We start from the raw sequence: 13,041 nt of genomic DNA on the forward strand, positions 1-13,041 counted from the left end.
ACAGGCTACATAGCTGAAAACCAAAAACATATTTCATGTGAAGTATATTTTGTGGAACAATTATTCAACCATATGACAAAAACTTTCAAACAAGATACCTATTTTTACTACATGAAATATAAAAAAAATCATATCAACTGTTTTTTATAAACCACAACTTTCCCAAAAAAACGTTCACCATGAGTAGGTTGTAGTGTTAGAACTTATGTCCCCCCCCACCCCACATGACAGGGTTTGGGCCCTGTGACTAGCCACTCAAATCTGAGGACTGTTGTACAGTGGAAGTCACATACTTCCCTTACCCAGAATCTTCGCTCTATTAGAGCTAAAAAGCTGGGGACGGCAGCAATAGAGCGCAGATGGTCAAGTTTACCTTGCTGGGGGGGGAAGGTGGGATCTCAGGAGGCACTATCACCTTGATCAAGTGTTCTTAGACTCAACACAGGCTGTGTTGCCCAGAAAAAGGCAACACAAAACCCATTTTTGCTTCTGCCAAAAACCAAAAAAAATTCTTCCTGAACCCCTAAATAATTATATTGCTCTTTTATTAGCCTTTAGCAATTAAAACCTTGGATATTATTAATTGCATGAAAAATATCCAGTGCTTTTTATAGTTCCTTTGTTGTTTTTTTCCATTACTATGTCAGGCAGTAAAGCCCTCCACGGCTTAACCACTCTTCCTCAACTGAATACAAAATCATAATCATAAGCAATATTGTTGTTGCAAGTATTTTAGTTCTGAAGGAAGTGTTTTAAAGTCATTATTGTTATTGGTAGTACCTATTCACTAAATGGCCTTCTTTCTTGAGGGGGGTCAGTGAAGTCATTCCAGTGGCACTTGCTGTCTAGAATTACAAGCCTTGAGCTGATTAGACCCATTAGATTGAAAAAAAACTCTGTCCACGGGTGGTGTTTTGGTTCAGCAAAGGCTGCTTGATTGCTTTGATGTGGGGCATTTATTTATATGCCTGTCGGTTAAGGCATTACCAAGGGAACATTTGGAAAATTACCAACGATATATTGAGCTTATAGAATAGAGCTTGTAGAAATGACTATCTATTAAGGCCCTGACAAAGTATTAGCTAAGTATTTGGAACAGAGGTCACTGTGGCTTCAACTAAAACAGGACCCCAAGCAACTCCATTTCAAGACATTAGTGGACCTAAGGCAACGGTTTTGTCCTTCATCGCATTTTTTTGAAAATTGGAGCCTTAAAAGACAAATTTTTTTTATATGTGTTGCTCAGATTTCACAAGTACTCAGCTCTGCACTTTTGCAAGTTTTTTTTATATAATTGAAATACAACGTATACAGTGCCTTGAAAAAGTATTCACACCCCTTGAAATTTTCCACATTTTGTCACCTTACAAACAAAAACGTAAATGTATTTTATTGGGATTTTATGTGATAGGCCAACACAAAGTGGGACATAATTTTGAAGTGGAAGGAAAATGATAAATGGTTGTCAAGTTTTTTGTACAAATAAAATATGTGAAAAATGTGGCGTGCATTTGTATTCAGCCCCCTTGAGTCGATACTGAGTTGATACTTGCACACCTAGAGTGACATTTTTGCCCATTCTTCTTTGAAAAATAGCTCAAGCTCTGTCAGATTGGATGGAGAGCGCCTGTGAACAGCAATTTTCAAGTCTTGCCACAGATTCTCAATTGGATTTAGGTCTGGACTTTGACTGGGCCATTCTAACACATGAATATGCTTTGATCTAAACCATTCCATTGTAGCTCTGGCTGTATGTTTAGGGTCGTTGTCCTGCTGGAAGGTGAACCTCTGCCCCAGTCTCAAGTCTTTTGCAGACTCTAACAGGTTTTCTTCTAAGATTGCCCTGTATTTGGCTCCATCCATCTTCCCATCAACTCTGGCCAGCTTCTCTGTCCCTGCTGAAGAAAAGTATCCCCACAACATGATGCTGCCACCACCATGTATCATGGTGGGGATGGCATGTTCAGGGTGATGATGTGCAGTGTTAATTTTCCACTACAGATAGCTACATAATTACATATAGTAGGTGAGGTTGAAAAAACACACAAGTCCATCAAGTCCAACCTATGTGTGTGATTATGTGTCAGTATTACATTGTATATCCCTGTATGTTGCGGTCATTCAGGTGATTATCTAATAGTTTCTTGAAGCTATCAATGCTCCCCGCTGAGACCACCGCCTGTGGAAGGGAATTCCACATCCTTGCCGCTCTTACAGTAAAGAACCCTCTACGTAGTTTAAGGTTAAACCTCTTTTCTTCTAATTGTAATGAGTGGCCACGAGTCTTATTAAACTCTCTTCTGCGAAAAAGTTTTATCCCTATTGTGGGGTCATCAGTACAGTATTTGTAAATTGAAATCATATCCCCTCTCAAGTGTCTCTTCTCCAGAGAGAATAAGTTCAGTGCTCGCAACCTTTCCTCATAACTAAGATCCTCCAGACCCTTTATTAGCTATGTTGCCCTTCTTTGTACTCGCTCCATTTCCAGTACATCCTTCCTGAGGACTACGTGTTTTGCTTTTAAGCCAAAAAGTTCAATTTTGGTCTCATCTGACCAGAGCACCTTCTTCCACATGTTTTCTGTGTCCCCCACATGGCTTCTAGCAAAGTGCAAACAGGGGTTCTTATGGCTTTCTTTCAACAATGTCTTTCTTCTTGCCACTCTTCTATAAAGACCAGATTTGTGAAGAGCACGACTAATAATTGTCCTGTGGACAGATTCTCTCACCTGAGCTGTGGATTTCTACAGCTCCTCCAGAGTTACCATGGGCATCTTGGCTCTTCTCTGATGAATGTTCTCCTTGCCCGGCCTGTCAATTTAGTTGGACGGCCATGTCTTGGTAGGTTTGCAGTTGTGCCATACTCTTCATTTTCAGATGATGGATTGAACAGAGCTCTGTGAGATGTTCAAAGCTTGAGATATTTTTTTTATAACCTAACCCTTTTTTAAACTTCTCCACAACTTTATCCCTGACCTGTCTGGTGTGTTCCCCGGCCTTCCTGATGCTGTTTGTCCCCTAGGGTTCTCTAACAAACCTCTGAGGGGTTCACAGAACAGCTATATTTATACCGAGAATAAATTACACACAGGTGGACTCTGTTTACTAATTAGATGACTTCTGAAGGCAATTGGTTCCACTAGATTTCAGTTAGGGGTATCAGAATAAAGGGGGCTGAATAGAAATGCACGCACACTTTTCAGACTTTTATTTGTAAAAAATGTTGAAAACCATTTATCATTTTCCTTCCACTTCACAATTATGTGCCACTTTGTGTTGGTCTATGACATAAAATCCCAATAAAATACATTTATATTTTTGGTTGTAACATGACAAATTGTGGAAAATTTCAAGGGGCATGAATACTTTTTGAAGGCACTGTATGTACATCAATGTGTTGATTTGCATATGCCAGAGGTGTTTGGGGAGTGTTAGCATGGTAAGGATTTAAGGATCTTTTTTTTAGAATATATGGATAAAAGCACATAGTAATCTACATATACTTGAGTTGGTTAGATATTTAGCATGTTGGGTTTTTTTTTTTTTGGGGGGGGGGGGGAGCTACACATTTTCAGAAAAAAAAATCATGGTAAAGTATTAGTGGGACATTTACTGTACTCTGTGTAAGCTGTTTTTTAAGATAGAATTAATTATAAGAGTTAACATCTCTTTGGGTTTAGGGGGTAAGAGGATATCCCCTCTTATGGGAACAGGTGGACGATTTTCCTTACTGTGACAGTTTAAAAAATTTGGCCACCAGGACAAATAGAGTGAATTCCCAATTGGGGTCATGGAGGGTGAGAAAAACCCGAGTGGGGTTCTAATCCTGTCCTGCTCTATCCTGAACTGCCAAAAAAAAGTTTGACTTTAAGCTCTGCTCTGGACAAGGTCTACTCTACAGCAATAAGCTCTGCCCATTCTGTATACTGTCACTGTAAAGATATGGCTACGGATATGAAAGTGCTTGGTGTCTCTGAGATGCTGAATAATAGTTGAGCTTATTACATCTAACTCTTCGATAATGGGTTCTAACTGCACTGCTTGGGTAACAAGCAAACTTTGGTAACATTCCAAAATTGACTAAAATCATTATCACGTGAATAACAAAGTATAGCGTCTACCTTTACTAGCCCAAACCTGCTGACTACTTAAAAACAGGTATGCTGCAAAGTCTTTAATGTGTCTTTATGCTTTGAAGCCTTGACCTTCCAGTCCAGATTGGTGAGCCAAAGCATCTACAAATATTGTCACCCAGAAAGTCATAAATGACTTGTAATGAATTGTAATGCAATAGTATAGAGCTGTAGACACCTGGCCATTACACTTATTACACCATTAATATGGCATTGCCCCCATCTTTTTTTGGCTATAACATGCTCCAACACTCTTTTGAGAAGGCTTTCCATATAACGATGGAGTGTGTCTGTGGTAATTTGTGGACATTCAGCCAAACAAAATGGCCTTCCCCAGACTGTACCCACAAGGTTGGAAGGGCTCAGTTGTCTAAATCTCAACCTTTCCAACACAGATAAACCCTTGAATTAAATTTCTAATCTCAGGGAACCCCTGCTAAAAAATACTATGTCTACAACTCATGATACATTAGTGTCATGGTCAGTGGGAAGAATGCTCCTTATGCCCCGTACACACGGTCGGATTTTCCGATGGAAAATGTGTGATAGGACCTTGTTGTCGGAAATTCCGACCGTGTGTAGGCTCCATCACACATTTTCCATCGAATTTTCCGACACAAAGTTTGAGAGCAGGATATAAAATTTTCCGAAACAAAATCCGTTGTTGGAAATTCCGATCGTGTGTACACAAATCCGATGGACAAAGTGCCACGCATGCTCAGAATAAATAAAGAGATGAAAGCTATTGGCCACTGCCCCGTTTATAGTCCCGACGTACATGTTTTACGTCACCGCGTTCAGAACGATTGGATTTTCCGACAACTTTGTGTGACCGTGTGTATGCAAGACAAGTTTGAGCCAACATCCGTCGGAAAAAATCCTAGTATTTTGTTGTCGGAATGTCCGAACAAAGTCCGACGTGTGTACGGGGCATTACACTTTTGGTCATTGGGAAGAATTACCCCCTTAGAAATAGCTAGATCAATGGTGTCAATGGAAACTTAACTGAGAGGCAGAAACAGCTCAAGGAACTCCTAGCAACCTCTGGAGGAACCCTTGGGTTTCAATGGAACCTGTTTGAGAAACCCTGGTCTAACATGTTTTTGGATGCTAAAACATCAGCAGTGCCCTTTACAGAAATACCAGAAATCAATAATTTAGAGGGGTAATGTTGATAAATATTTATTAACAATCCCTTAATGTATCAATTTAGTGTAAGTACCTGGTTTTGACTTACACGTGTTCTGGCAAGAGAAGAGTATAGAGAAAGACAACCACATCAGTGTGCTTTTGCCTATTCATTGTCCGATCACAGGCTGGGGGCAGGTAAGTGAAAAAGCTTTACTGCATAACTGCAGTAGAGAAAATAAATATTTATGAGCATATAGGAGGTATGCAAATCCTTTGTAGGGATTTTCCACCACAAATTGAAAAACCCCTTGAATAAAAAAGAGGCGAGTTTGGTGGTTGGGTACATTGCTCTTCACATGGGAGGATGCCTAGGATGTATACATCCAGCCTTATCTCTCCCCTACATTATGTTTCCCTAAATACTGAAGTGTATCATATCCATTAGTATTTTTAACTATTTCTAGGTTAGGGAATTTTTTTAAAGCCACAACAAAAATCAAAAATCAAAATGAAAAGTGTCCTGCAATGTCCTGCAGTAGTCTTCTCCAGTGGCACACATATCCTGTCCTCCCACTGCTGCCTCCATTAATGTATTTTGGGCATTTGACACCTCAGAGAGGGTTTGATATCCAGCTGTGTGTCATGGATCCTTTCTCCCACCAGGGGTCGGAGGACAAAACCATGGTACATGTAGGTGAATGCAGACACCCTATACTCCCAAAACTGTAGAGTTTCCATAAGTTTTGTCAGAGTTTGCAGCACTGCAAAGGAGGGTAGGTAAGGGAAGTGAGTCACAGGAGGGGTGAGTATAATACTTCTTCTTTTATAGGACATTTTCATCTTGATTTTTTTGTAACTTACCAGGGTCACCAACCACTCTTGTACCTGTATACCCCTTATGGACCAGTGATTGACTTTTACTTATTTTACTACATGCCTGTTTATTTGGCAACAACTATGTTCATCTTTGTTATTACTTAAGATAACAAAAAAAAAATACATATATTTTTTTTTTTTTTGGGGGGGGGGGGGAGTAACTAGGTTTTCTTTTGGCAATATTGTACTACAGAAATGATTATACTTCCTATGTAATCTATAAAAAAAATATAGAAAAAAAGATGTAAAAAAAAAATTAAAACTTTTTATTTGTTTTGATCGGTTATTTATTTATTTTTTTTTTACAAAAATGTTTTTACTACTAATTAACAATATACATTTTATTCTATATGTCCTCTTTCAGATGACACTAAAATGATATTTCTGGTACAAAGCATGGCCAGATTATTTGCAAAGAATTTTTTTTTCCATATTGTGCATTTTAGTTTTATGTGACACTGAAAAAAAAAAAACAAACAAAATAAAAAAAAAAAAACAACTAAATAATAAAGGTGGAAAAAAAACTACAAATGAAAATAAAGAATTGTTAGGAAAATAATAGTTAAGGGGAGAAGGAGAAGAAAGTGTTAAATGTTATCTAAGGGTTTGGGTTGAGTCTCCACACACTGTCTCTGACTTATTGTCCTTTTTTGGTATAATTTCAGTTCTCTAGGATGTCTGTATTGAATTAAGTGAAATGCTTTGTCATTTGCATTGGCTGTTTACATGCATTTACGTAAAGTTTTCTCATCTGCATTGTATGAGGAGGTGTTTGGTATCTCAGCTAATTTTTCTCTTCTTTGGGTTATCTCTCTGTATTGTGGGTAAGGTGCGCGTATATCCTCAATTTCTTCTGGGATGTGGAGAGTGCTGTACTGGTCACAGGTGTAATTTGTATAACCTTTTACATTTTTTCTCATTTTTTTTGTTTTGTTTTTGTTTGTGTATCACTGACTGAATGTAGTTTTTATTCATTTTTTTTTTTGCTTCACATGCAGCATCTGTGTTGTATTATTTAATTGGAAAACAATAAAAATAATTTTCACAAAAAAATAAAATGTTATCTAGGGGTTAAAAGGGATTAAATATGAATACATTACATTAAAAAAAAAATCTTATATAGTTACATAGTAGGTGAGGTTGAAAAAAGACACAAGTCCATCAAGTCCAACCTATGTGTGTGATTATATGTCAGTTTTTTTTTTGCCCACTGATGCCATAAGCACACTTTTGATCTACCTATAATTAAAATAGTAAATACAATAAAAACAATAAATACATTGTTAAATTGTATTTACCTAATGACATTTGCAGACAATCTGCATGTGCTATTTTACGTAGGGGAAGCTACATTTTGACAGGCCACTCCTACTGTGTAATACAAAGTAATTACCGGCTGTCATTTTGACAACTGTTAATTTCTTGTAATGGAGAAGAGGGGAGCAGCAGCAATGGGAGAGCTTCCGGATGTAAGAGATATACCCAAAATCTTTGTGGTAGATTTTTAGGAAATATTTCTTGCACTAAAAATGCTCATGTGGTTATAAAGCAACCCTGTCAGTCACTATCCTAATAGCAGCCTCCTGCAACAGAAGAGGTACATCCTTAAGCATTCAACGCTTCCAGGTGTGCTCGGTGCCTGTATCCCCCACTACATGTTTTGGCCTCCTCCAACCTCTATATCACTAAAGAACACATCAGTTATAAGGGGTCAGGGGATGAAACCACAGTGAGGGGTGGGGGGGGGGGGGTACACAAATCTGACACTCCTGGAAGTGTCGAAGGATGAAGACTCAGAACAGCCTTTATTAACCTTTTTTTTAAAAACAGAGCAACCCTTGAAAAAGCTGGTCGCAAAGAGTGCCTGCTAATAATTACTATATTTACAACTCATGAGACATTGACATGACGATTACAGGGAACGATGTTCCTTACCTTTGTGGTCAGTGGGACAAATTCCTCCCTAAGGCTCCATGCACACTGGGCTTAAAAAAAAAAACATCTATTCTCTTCTCTTGGCAGTTAAAAAAAAAAAAACGCTCATATAGAGCATTTTTTGTACAAAGTTTAGACAAGTTTAGGAGAGTTTTACGTTTTTTTTGCCAGTGAGCTCCAATCAGAAACGTGAACCAGAAGGGTTTTTTTCCTGCCTCTAAATGTTGAGCTCAAAATATGCCTGTCATCATTGTCCTAATAGAAAAGGTGGTTTGCACCACCCCGAAAAAAATGGGACTTTATATTGGCAAAGACACTGGTAAATTTGTTTAAAATTTGGTAATGATTTATTACACAAAAAGGACAAGAAGACTATGCTAAAAAATCATCTGCATACGATGGTTGTTAAAACAAACACTGACAATAACACAATTACACATAAAACAATGATATCTTGCAATAGAAATGTGACGATACATATACAGAGTAGTTTTACTCCAATGTCCAGTAGCACAGGATAAGTCCTAGCAGTACCCAACGCGTTTCAGGTTCAAAGTCCTTTTATCAGGGGTAATTATATAGGAGGATAGTAATCATCCTAATGTGCATGGACATATAGGATAACATTGAGGTGCTTCTACAGGCAGAACACAAAACTCCTGCAGACGCAACGTTTTCTTTTGTTAAAGCCAGTGTGCATGGAGCCTGAGGATAGCTATAAAGATAATTGGTGTCAGTGGGAACTTATTTAAAAAGGCAGAAATGGCTCAATGCTCAAGAAATGCCTAGCAGCCTCTAGAGGAACCCTGGGGTCCAATGGAACTCTGGTTGAAAAGAGCTGATTTAGAAAGAGGCTGCATCACTAGGAGGGAAGACAACATGGGCCACCTACAAGGGGGGGGGTTAAATAGTTCTTCTATTCACAACTCTGCCCTGAGCTACATCACCAATCTTGTCTCCAAATATCATCCAAACCGTCCTCTCTGCTCCCCTCGTCTCCTCCTCCCTTGTGCTCGTTTTCGGGGCTTCTCCAGAGCCTCTCCCATGCCCTGGACGTTCTCTCTGCTCCTCTCAAGACCTCCTGCTCTCAAGCTCCCTCGTCTCCTCCTACCTTGTGCTCATTTTCAGGACTTCTCCTGAGCCTCTCCCCTCCTCTCGACGTCCTCTCTGCTCCTCTCAAGACCTCCTGCTCTCAAACTCCCTCATCTCCTCCTCCCGTGCTCATTTTCAGGACTTCTCCAGAGCCTCTCCCCTCCTCTTGACGTCCTCTCTGCTCCTCTCAAGACCTCCTGCTCTCAAACCCCCTCGTCTCCTCCTCCCGTGCTTGTTTTCAGGACTTCTCCAGAGCCTGTCCCATCCTCTGGAACTCTGTCTGGCTATCTCCTACCCCGGCTGGCTTTAGATGATCCCTGAAAACTGATCTCTTCAGGAAAGCATATCTCTTCAGGGAAGCCTATCACACCTCCAACTAATCTTTTATTACTTCCATCAGCTCATCCTCCACAGTTACAAGCTTTTGTACCACTTGCCACACCCTATTAGATTGTAAGCTCTAATGAGCAGGGCCCTCTTAACCCTCTTTTTTTTATTGTATTGTAATTATACTGTCTCCCTTTTATATTGTAAAGTTCTATGTAAACTGTTGGCGTTATATCTTTATATATATATATATATATATATATATATATATATATATATATATAAATATTTTTTACTGGAGTTGGCTTTTAGTTCAGGCATCGGTTCTCCACCTGAAGCTCCATCAGGAGGCTTTAGCTGAACGCAGCCCAATTTGTGACAGCAATAGGATTTCAAACAAGAAGTTAATTCTGGATTGTTTGGCCAGTGTTAAAGTTTGAGCTGGAGTCAGTTGCAAAAGCTGTCATTTAGATTTATCTTCCCAATAAGCCATCAACTTCATTGTAACGGAAAAATGCCTTCATTGCACCTTTGGGAGAACACAAGAAATTAATCTAAACATCAAATTAATTATGGTTTGCAAATGAGAAATTGCCTGCACACCTAGCATGTTTTGTGAAAATCTTCCCTCGTGGCTAATTGCATCGACTGTTGCCTGCAATTTTTTGGGGGAGGAAGAGGGGTGGTATTCCAGCTGTAGATTAATCATTCGGCTTTGGGTTCAAATGGTGACCTGAAGTCACGCCTCTTCTGGTCTTCCTGGCCTACCGGGATCTTTTGTTTCCCTTTGTTGGCTGCCCCGCTTTCTAGTCTACCTTTTACAGACTGATCCATTGTGCTTCCTTTAAAGAAGATATAAAACCAATCACTAAAATAGTATAAAAGTTTTAATATCGTTTATAACTACAAATAATTTAATAACGTAATTTCAATATTTTGTTTTTGAACACTTTTAAATCTGCAGTTGCCTTTTAACTATTTCCTGGTAATCCTGCCACAAGGGCCCTTGTCAGGAACTTCCTGTTTTAGGCTGACGATGTTCTGTCACCCATCTGTGCTTCCAAACTCTCACCCTGTCACGTGGCTTCCAGTGGAGACTACAAGTGGCCATTTCAACAGAGTTGGAGGTGTGATAGGCTTCCCTAAAGAGATGAGTTTTCAGGGATCAATCTAAAGGCAGCCAGAGTAGGAGATAGCCAGAGGTAGAGAGTTCCAGAGGATGGGAGAGGCTCTGGAGAAGTCCTGAAAACGAGCACGAGAGGAGACAAGGGAGCTTGAGAGCAGGAGGTCTTGAGAGGAGCAGAGAGGACGTCCAGAGGATGGGAGAGGCTCTGGAGAAGTCCTGAAAACGAGCACAAGGGAGGAGGAGACAAGGGAGCTTGAGAGTAGGAGGTCTTCAGAGGAGCGGAGAGGATGGTTTAGGTGATATTTGAAGACAAGATTGGTGATATAGCTCGGGGTAGAGTTGTGAATAGAAGAAGTATTTACTGTGGCCCGCTGTTGTCAACATCAGTAAATCCTCCCTGAGAAATAGCACGCATATATATATATATATATATATATATATATATATATATATATATACACACACACAATTAATTCTCCAAGTATTACACACTATACAACCAAAAGTATTGGGACACCTGTCTTTACACGCATGAACTTCAGTGGCATCCCAGTCTTAGTCTGTAGGGTTCAATATTGAGTTGGCCCACCCTTTGCATGTATAACAGCTTCAACTCTTCTGGGAAGGCTGTCCACAAGGTTTAGGAGTGTGTCTATGGGAATGTTTGACCATTCTTCCAGAAGTGCATTTGTGAGGTCAGGCACTGATGTTAGATGAGAAGGCCTGGCTCGCAGTCCCCGCCCTAATTCATCCAAAAGGTGTTCTATCCGGTTGAGTTTAGGCCTCTGTGCAGGCCAGTCAAGTTCCTCCACCCCAAACTTGCTCATCCATGTCTTTATGGACCTTGCTTTGTGCACTGGTCCAAATCATTTGTTGGAGGGGGGATTATAGTGTGTGGTTGTTTTTCAGAGGTTGGGCTTGGCCCCTTAGTTCAAAATCTGGAGAGTGCAAAATCTGGTGCAGCTCTGCATAGAAACCAATCAGCTTCCAGGTTTTATTGCCAAAGCTCAATTGAGCAAGCTGAAGTTAGAAGCTGATTGGCTACCATGCACAGCTGCACCAGATTTTGCACTCTCCAGTTTTAGTAAATCAACCCCTAAATGTCAACTAGTTAGGGTTTACATCTACTTTAAAGGCCAGGGTCCATGTATCAGATTTCGGCCCTGTTAGTATTGGCGTTGCCCACGGTCTATTTGTCACCTAGACCTTTTTTCAGACTGTGTCTGAGCAATAAAAGCCGAGGGCAAGAGTTATAGTCCAGTTTGTTCTTAGTCACATTTAAGTGTAAACTACTAATTGCATTATCGGACTTTGGTAAAAAAAAAAAGGCAAGATCAATTTTTCTGGATGCAGGGAAATGATCTTTTTATACCCTTAATTTTTTACACTGGGAAAAAAAAAATAATGTTGGAAGAAACACAACATGGGCAAAAGATTACGAATATAAAAGATTGTAGCAAAGAATAAAATGATGGGGGTAATTTGGATTGGCTTTGTTTGAAGTATTTTTTTTTTAAAACTGTATCAATGCCATGAAGGTGAGCAATGAGACGTGAGAAGATTGATTTCCTACATTTAAAGCACAAAACAGGGAGAAATACATAGACACAATACATATATTGGCTGTTTTAATTGGCCAAAGGATTTGTATTTGTGTCCATGCAGCCCTGAGATTTACACAGCTCTGCCGCAAAGCACAGCTCTTTCTGGCAGGGAAGGGGAACTGATTTGTTTCCTCTGTTGCTGTTAAAGTGGAGTTCCATCCAAAAATGGAACTTCCACTGATCGTATCCCCCCCCCCTCCGGTGTCACATTTGGCACCTTTCAGGGGGGAGCAGATACCTGTATAATCCAGGTATTTGCTCCCACTTTCGGACATAGATCACCACAGGCTCCGCGGTGATCTACATCATGTCTGGCCCCTCCTCCGCCCCCCCGCTGTCTTGTGGGAGACACACAGGTCCCAGAAGACAGCAGGGACCAGTAAGGGCGCGCAGCGCGACTCGCGCATGCGCAGTAGGTAACCAGGCTGTGAAGCCTTCACTTCCTGATTCCCTTACTGAAGATGGTAGTGCCTCCACCCGAGAGCCGAGGGATGGGTCGGCTTCGAGTGAGGACATCGCGGGCGCCCTGGACAGGTAAGTGTCCATATTTTAAAAGTCAGCAGCTGCAGTATTTGTAGTTGCTGACTTAAATTTTTTTTTTTCAGCGGAACTCCGCTTTAAGTAACATTTACAAGTTTTGTCCCTCCCCCAGCCCGTGATTGGACAGTTAAAGAGGAAGCAAAAGATTGGTGAGCTGTCAGTCTGCTGTCACCTCCTATCATTATGAACTAGTTAGTAAGTTAGTTAGTTAGTTTTAGTTTATTTCGAACAAGTAGAAAAAAAACATAAAAAATAAAAGAAGTAATCATATAGTAGTA

General features: G+C 40.1%; 1 protein-coding gene across 22 annotated transcripts in view; it reads right to left on the reverse strand.

The window, feature by feature from the left end:
* The window catches only part of CELF4 (CUGBP Elav-like family member 4), a 1,454,628-nt gene that overhangs the window by 45,584 nt on the left and 1,396,003 nt on the right, over positions 1 to 13,041 (reverse strand). The window lies entirely within an intron of this gene.

The sequence above is a fragment of the Aquarana catesbeiana genome, linkage group LG01 (genome assembly GCF_042186555.1).
Source record: "Aquarana catesbeiana isolate 2022-GZ linkage group LG01, ASM4218655v1, whole genome shotgun sequence".
Lineage (NCBI taxonomy): Eukaryota > Metazoa > Chordata > Amphibia > Anura > Ranidae > Aquarana > Aquarana catesbeiana.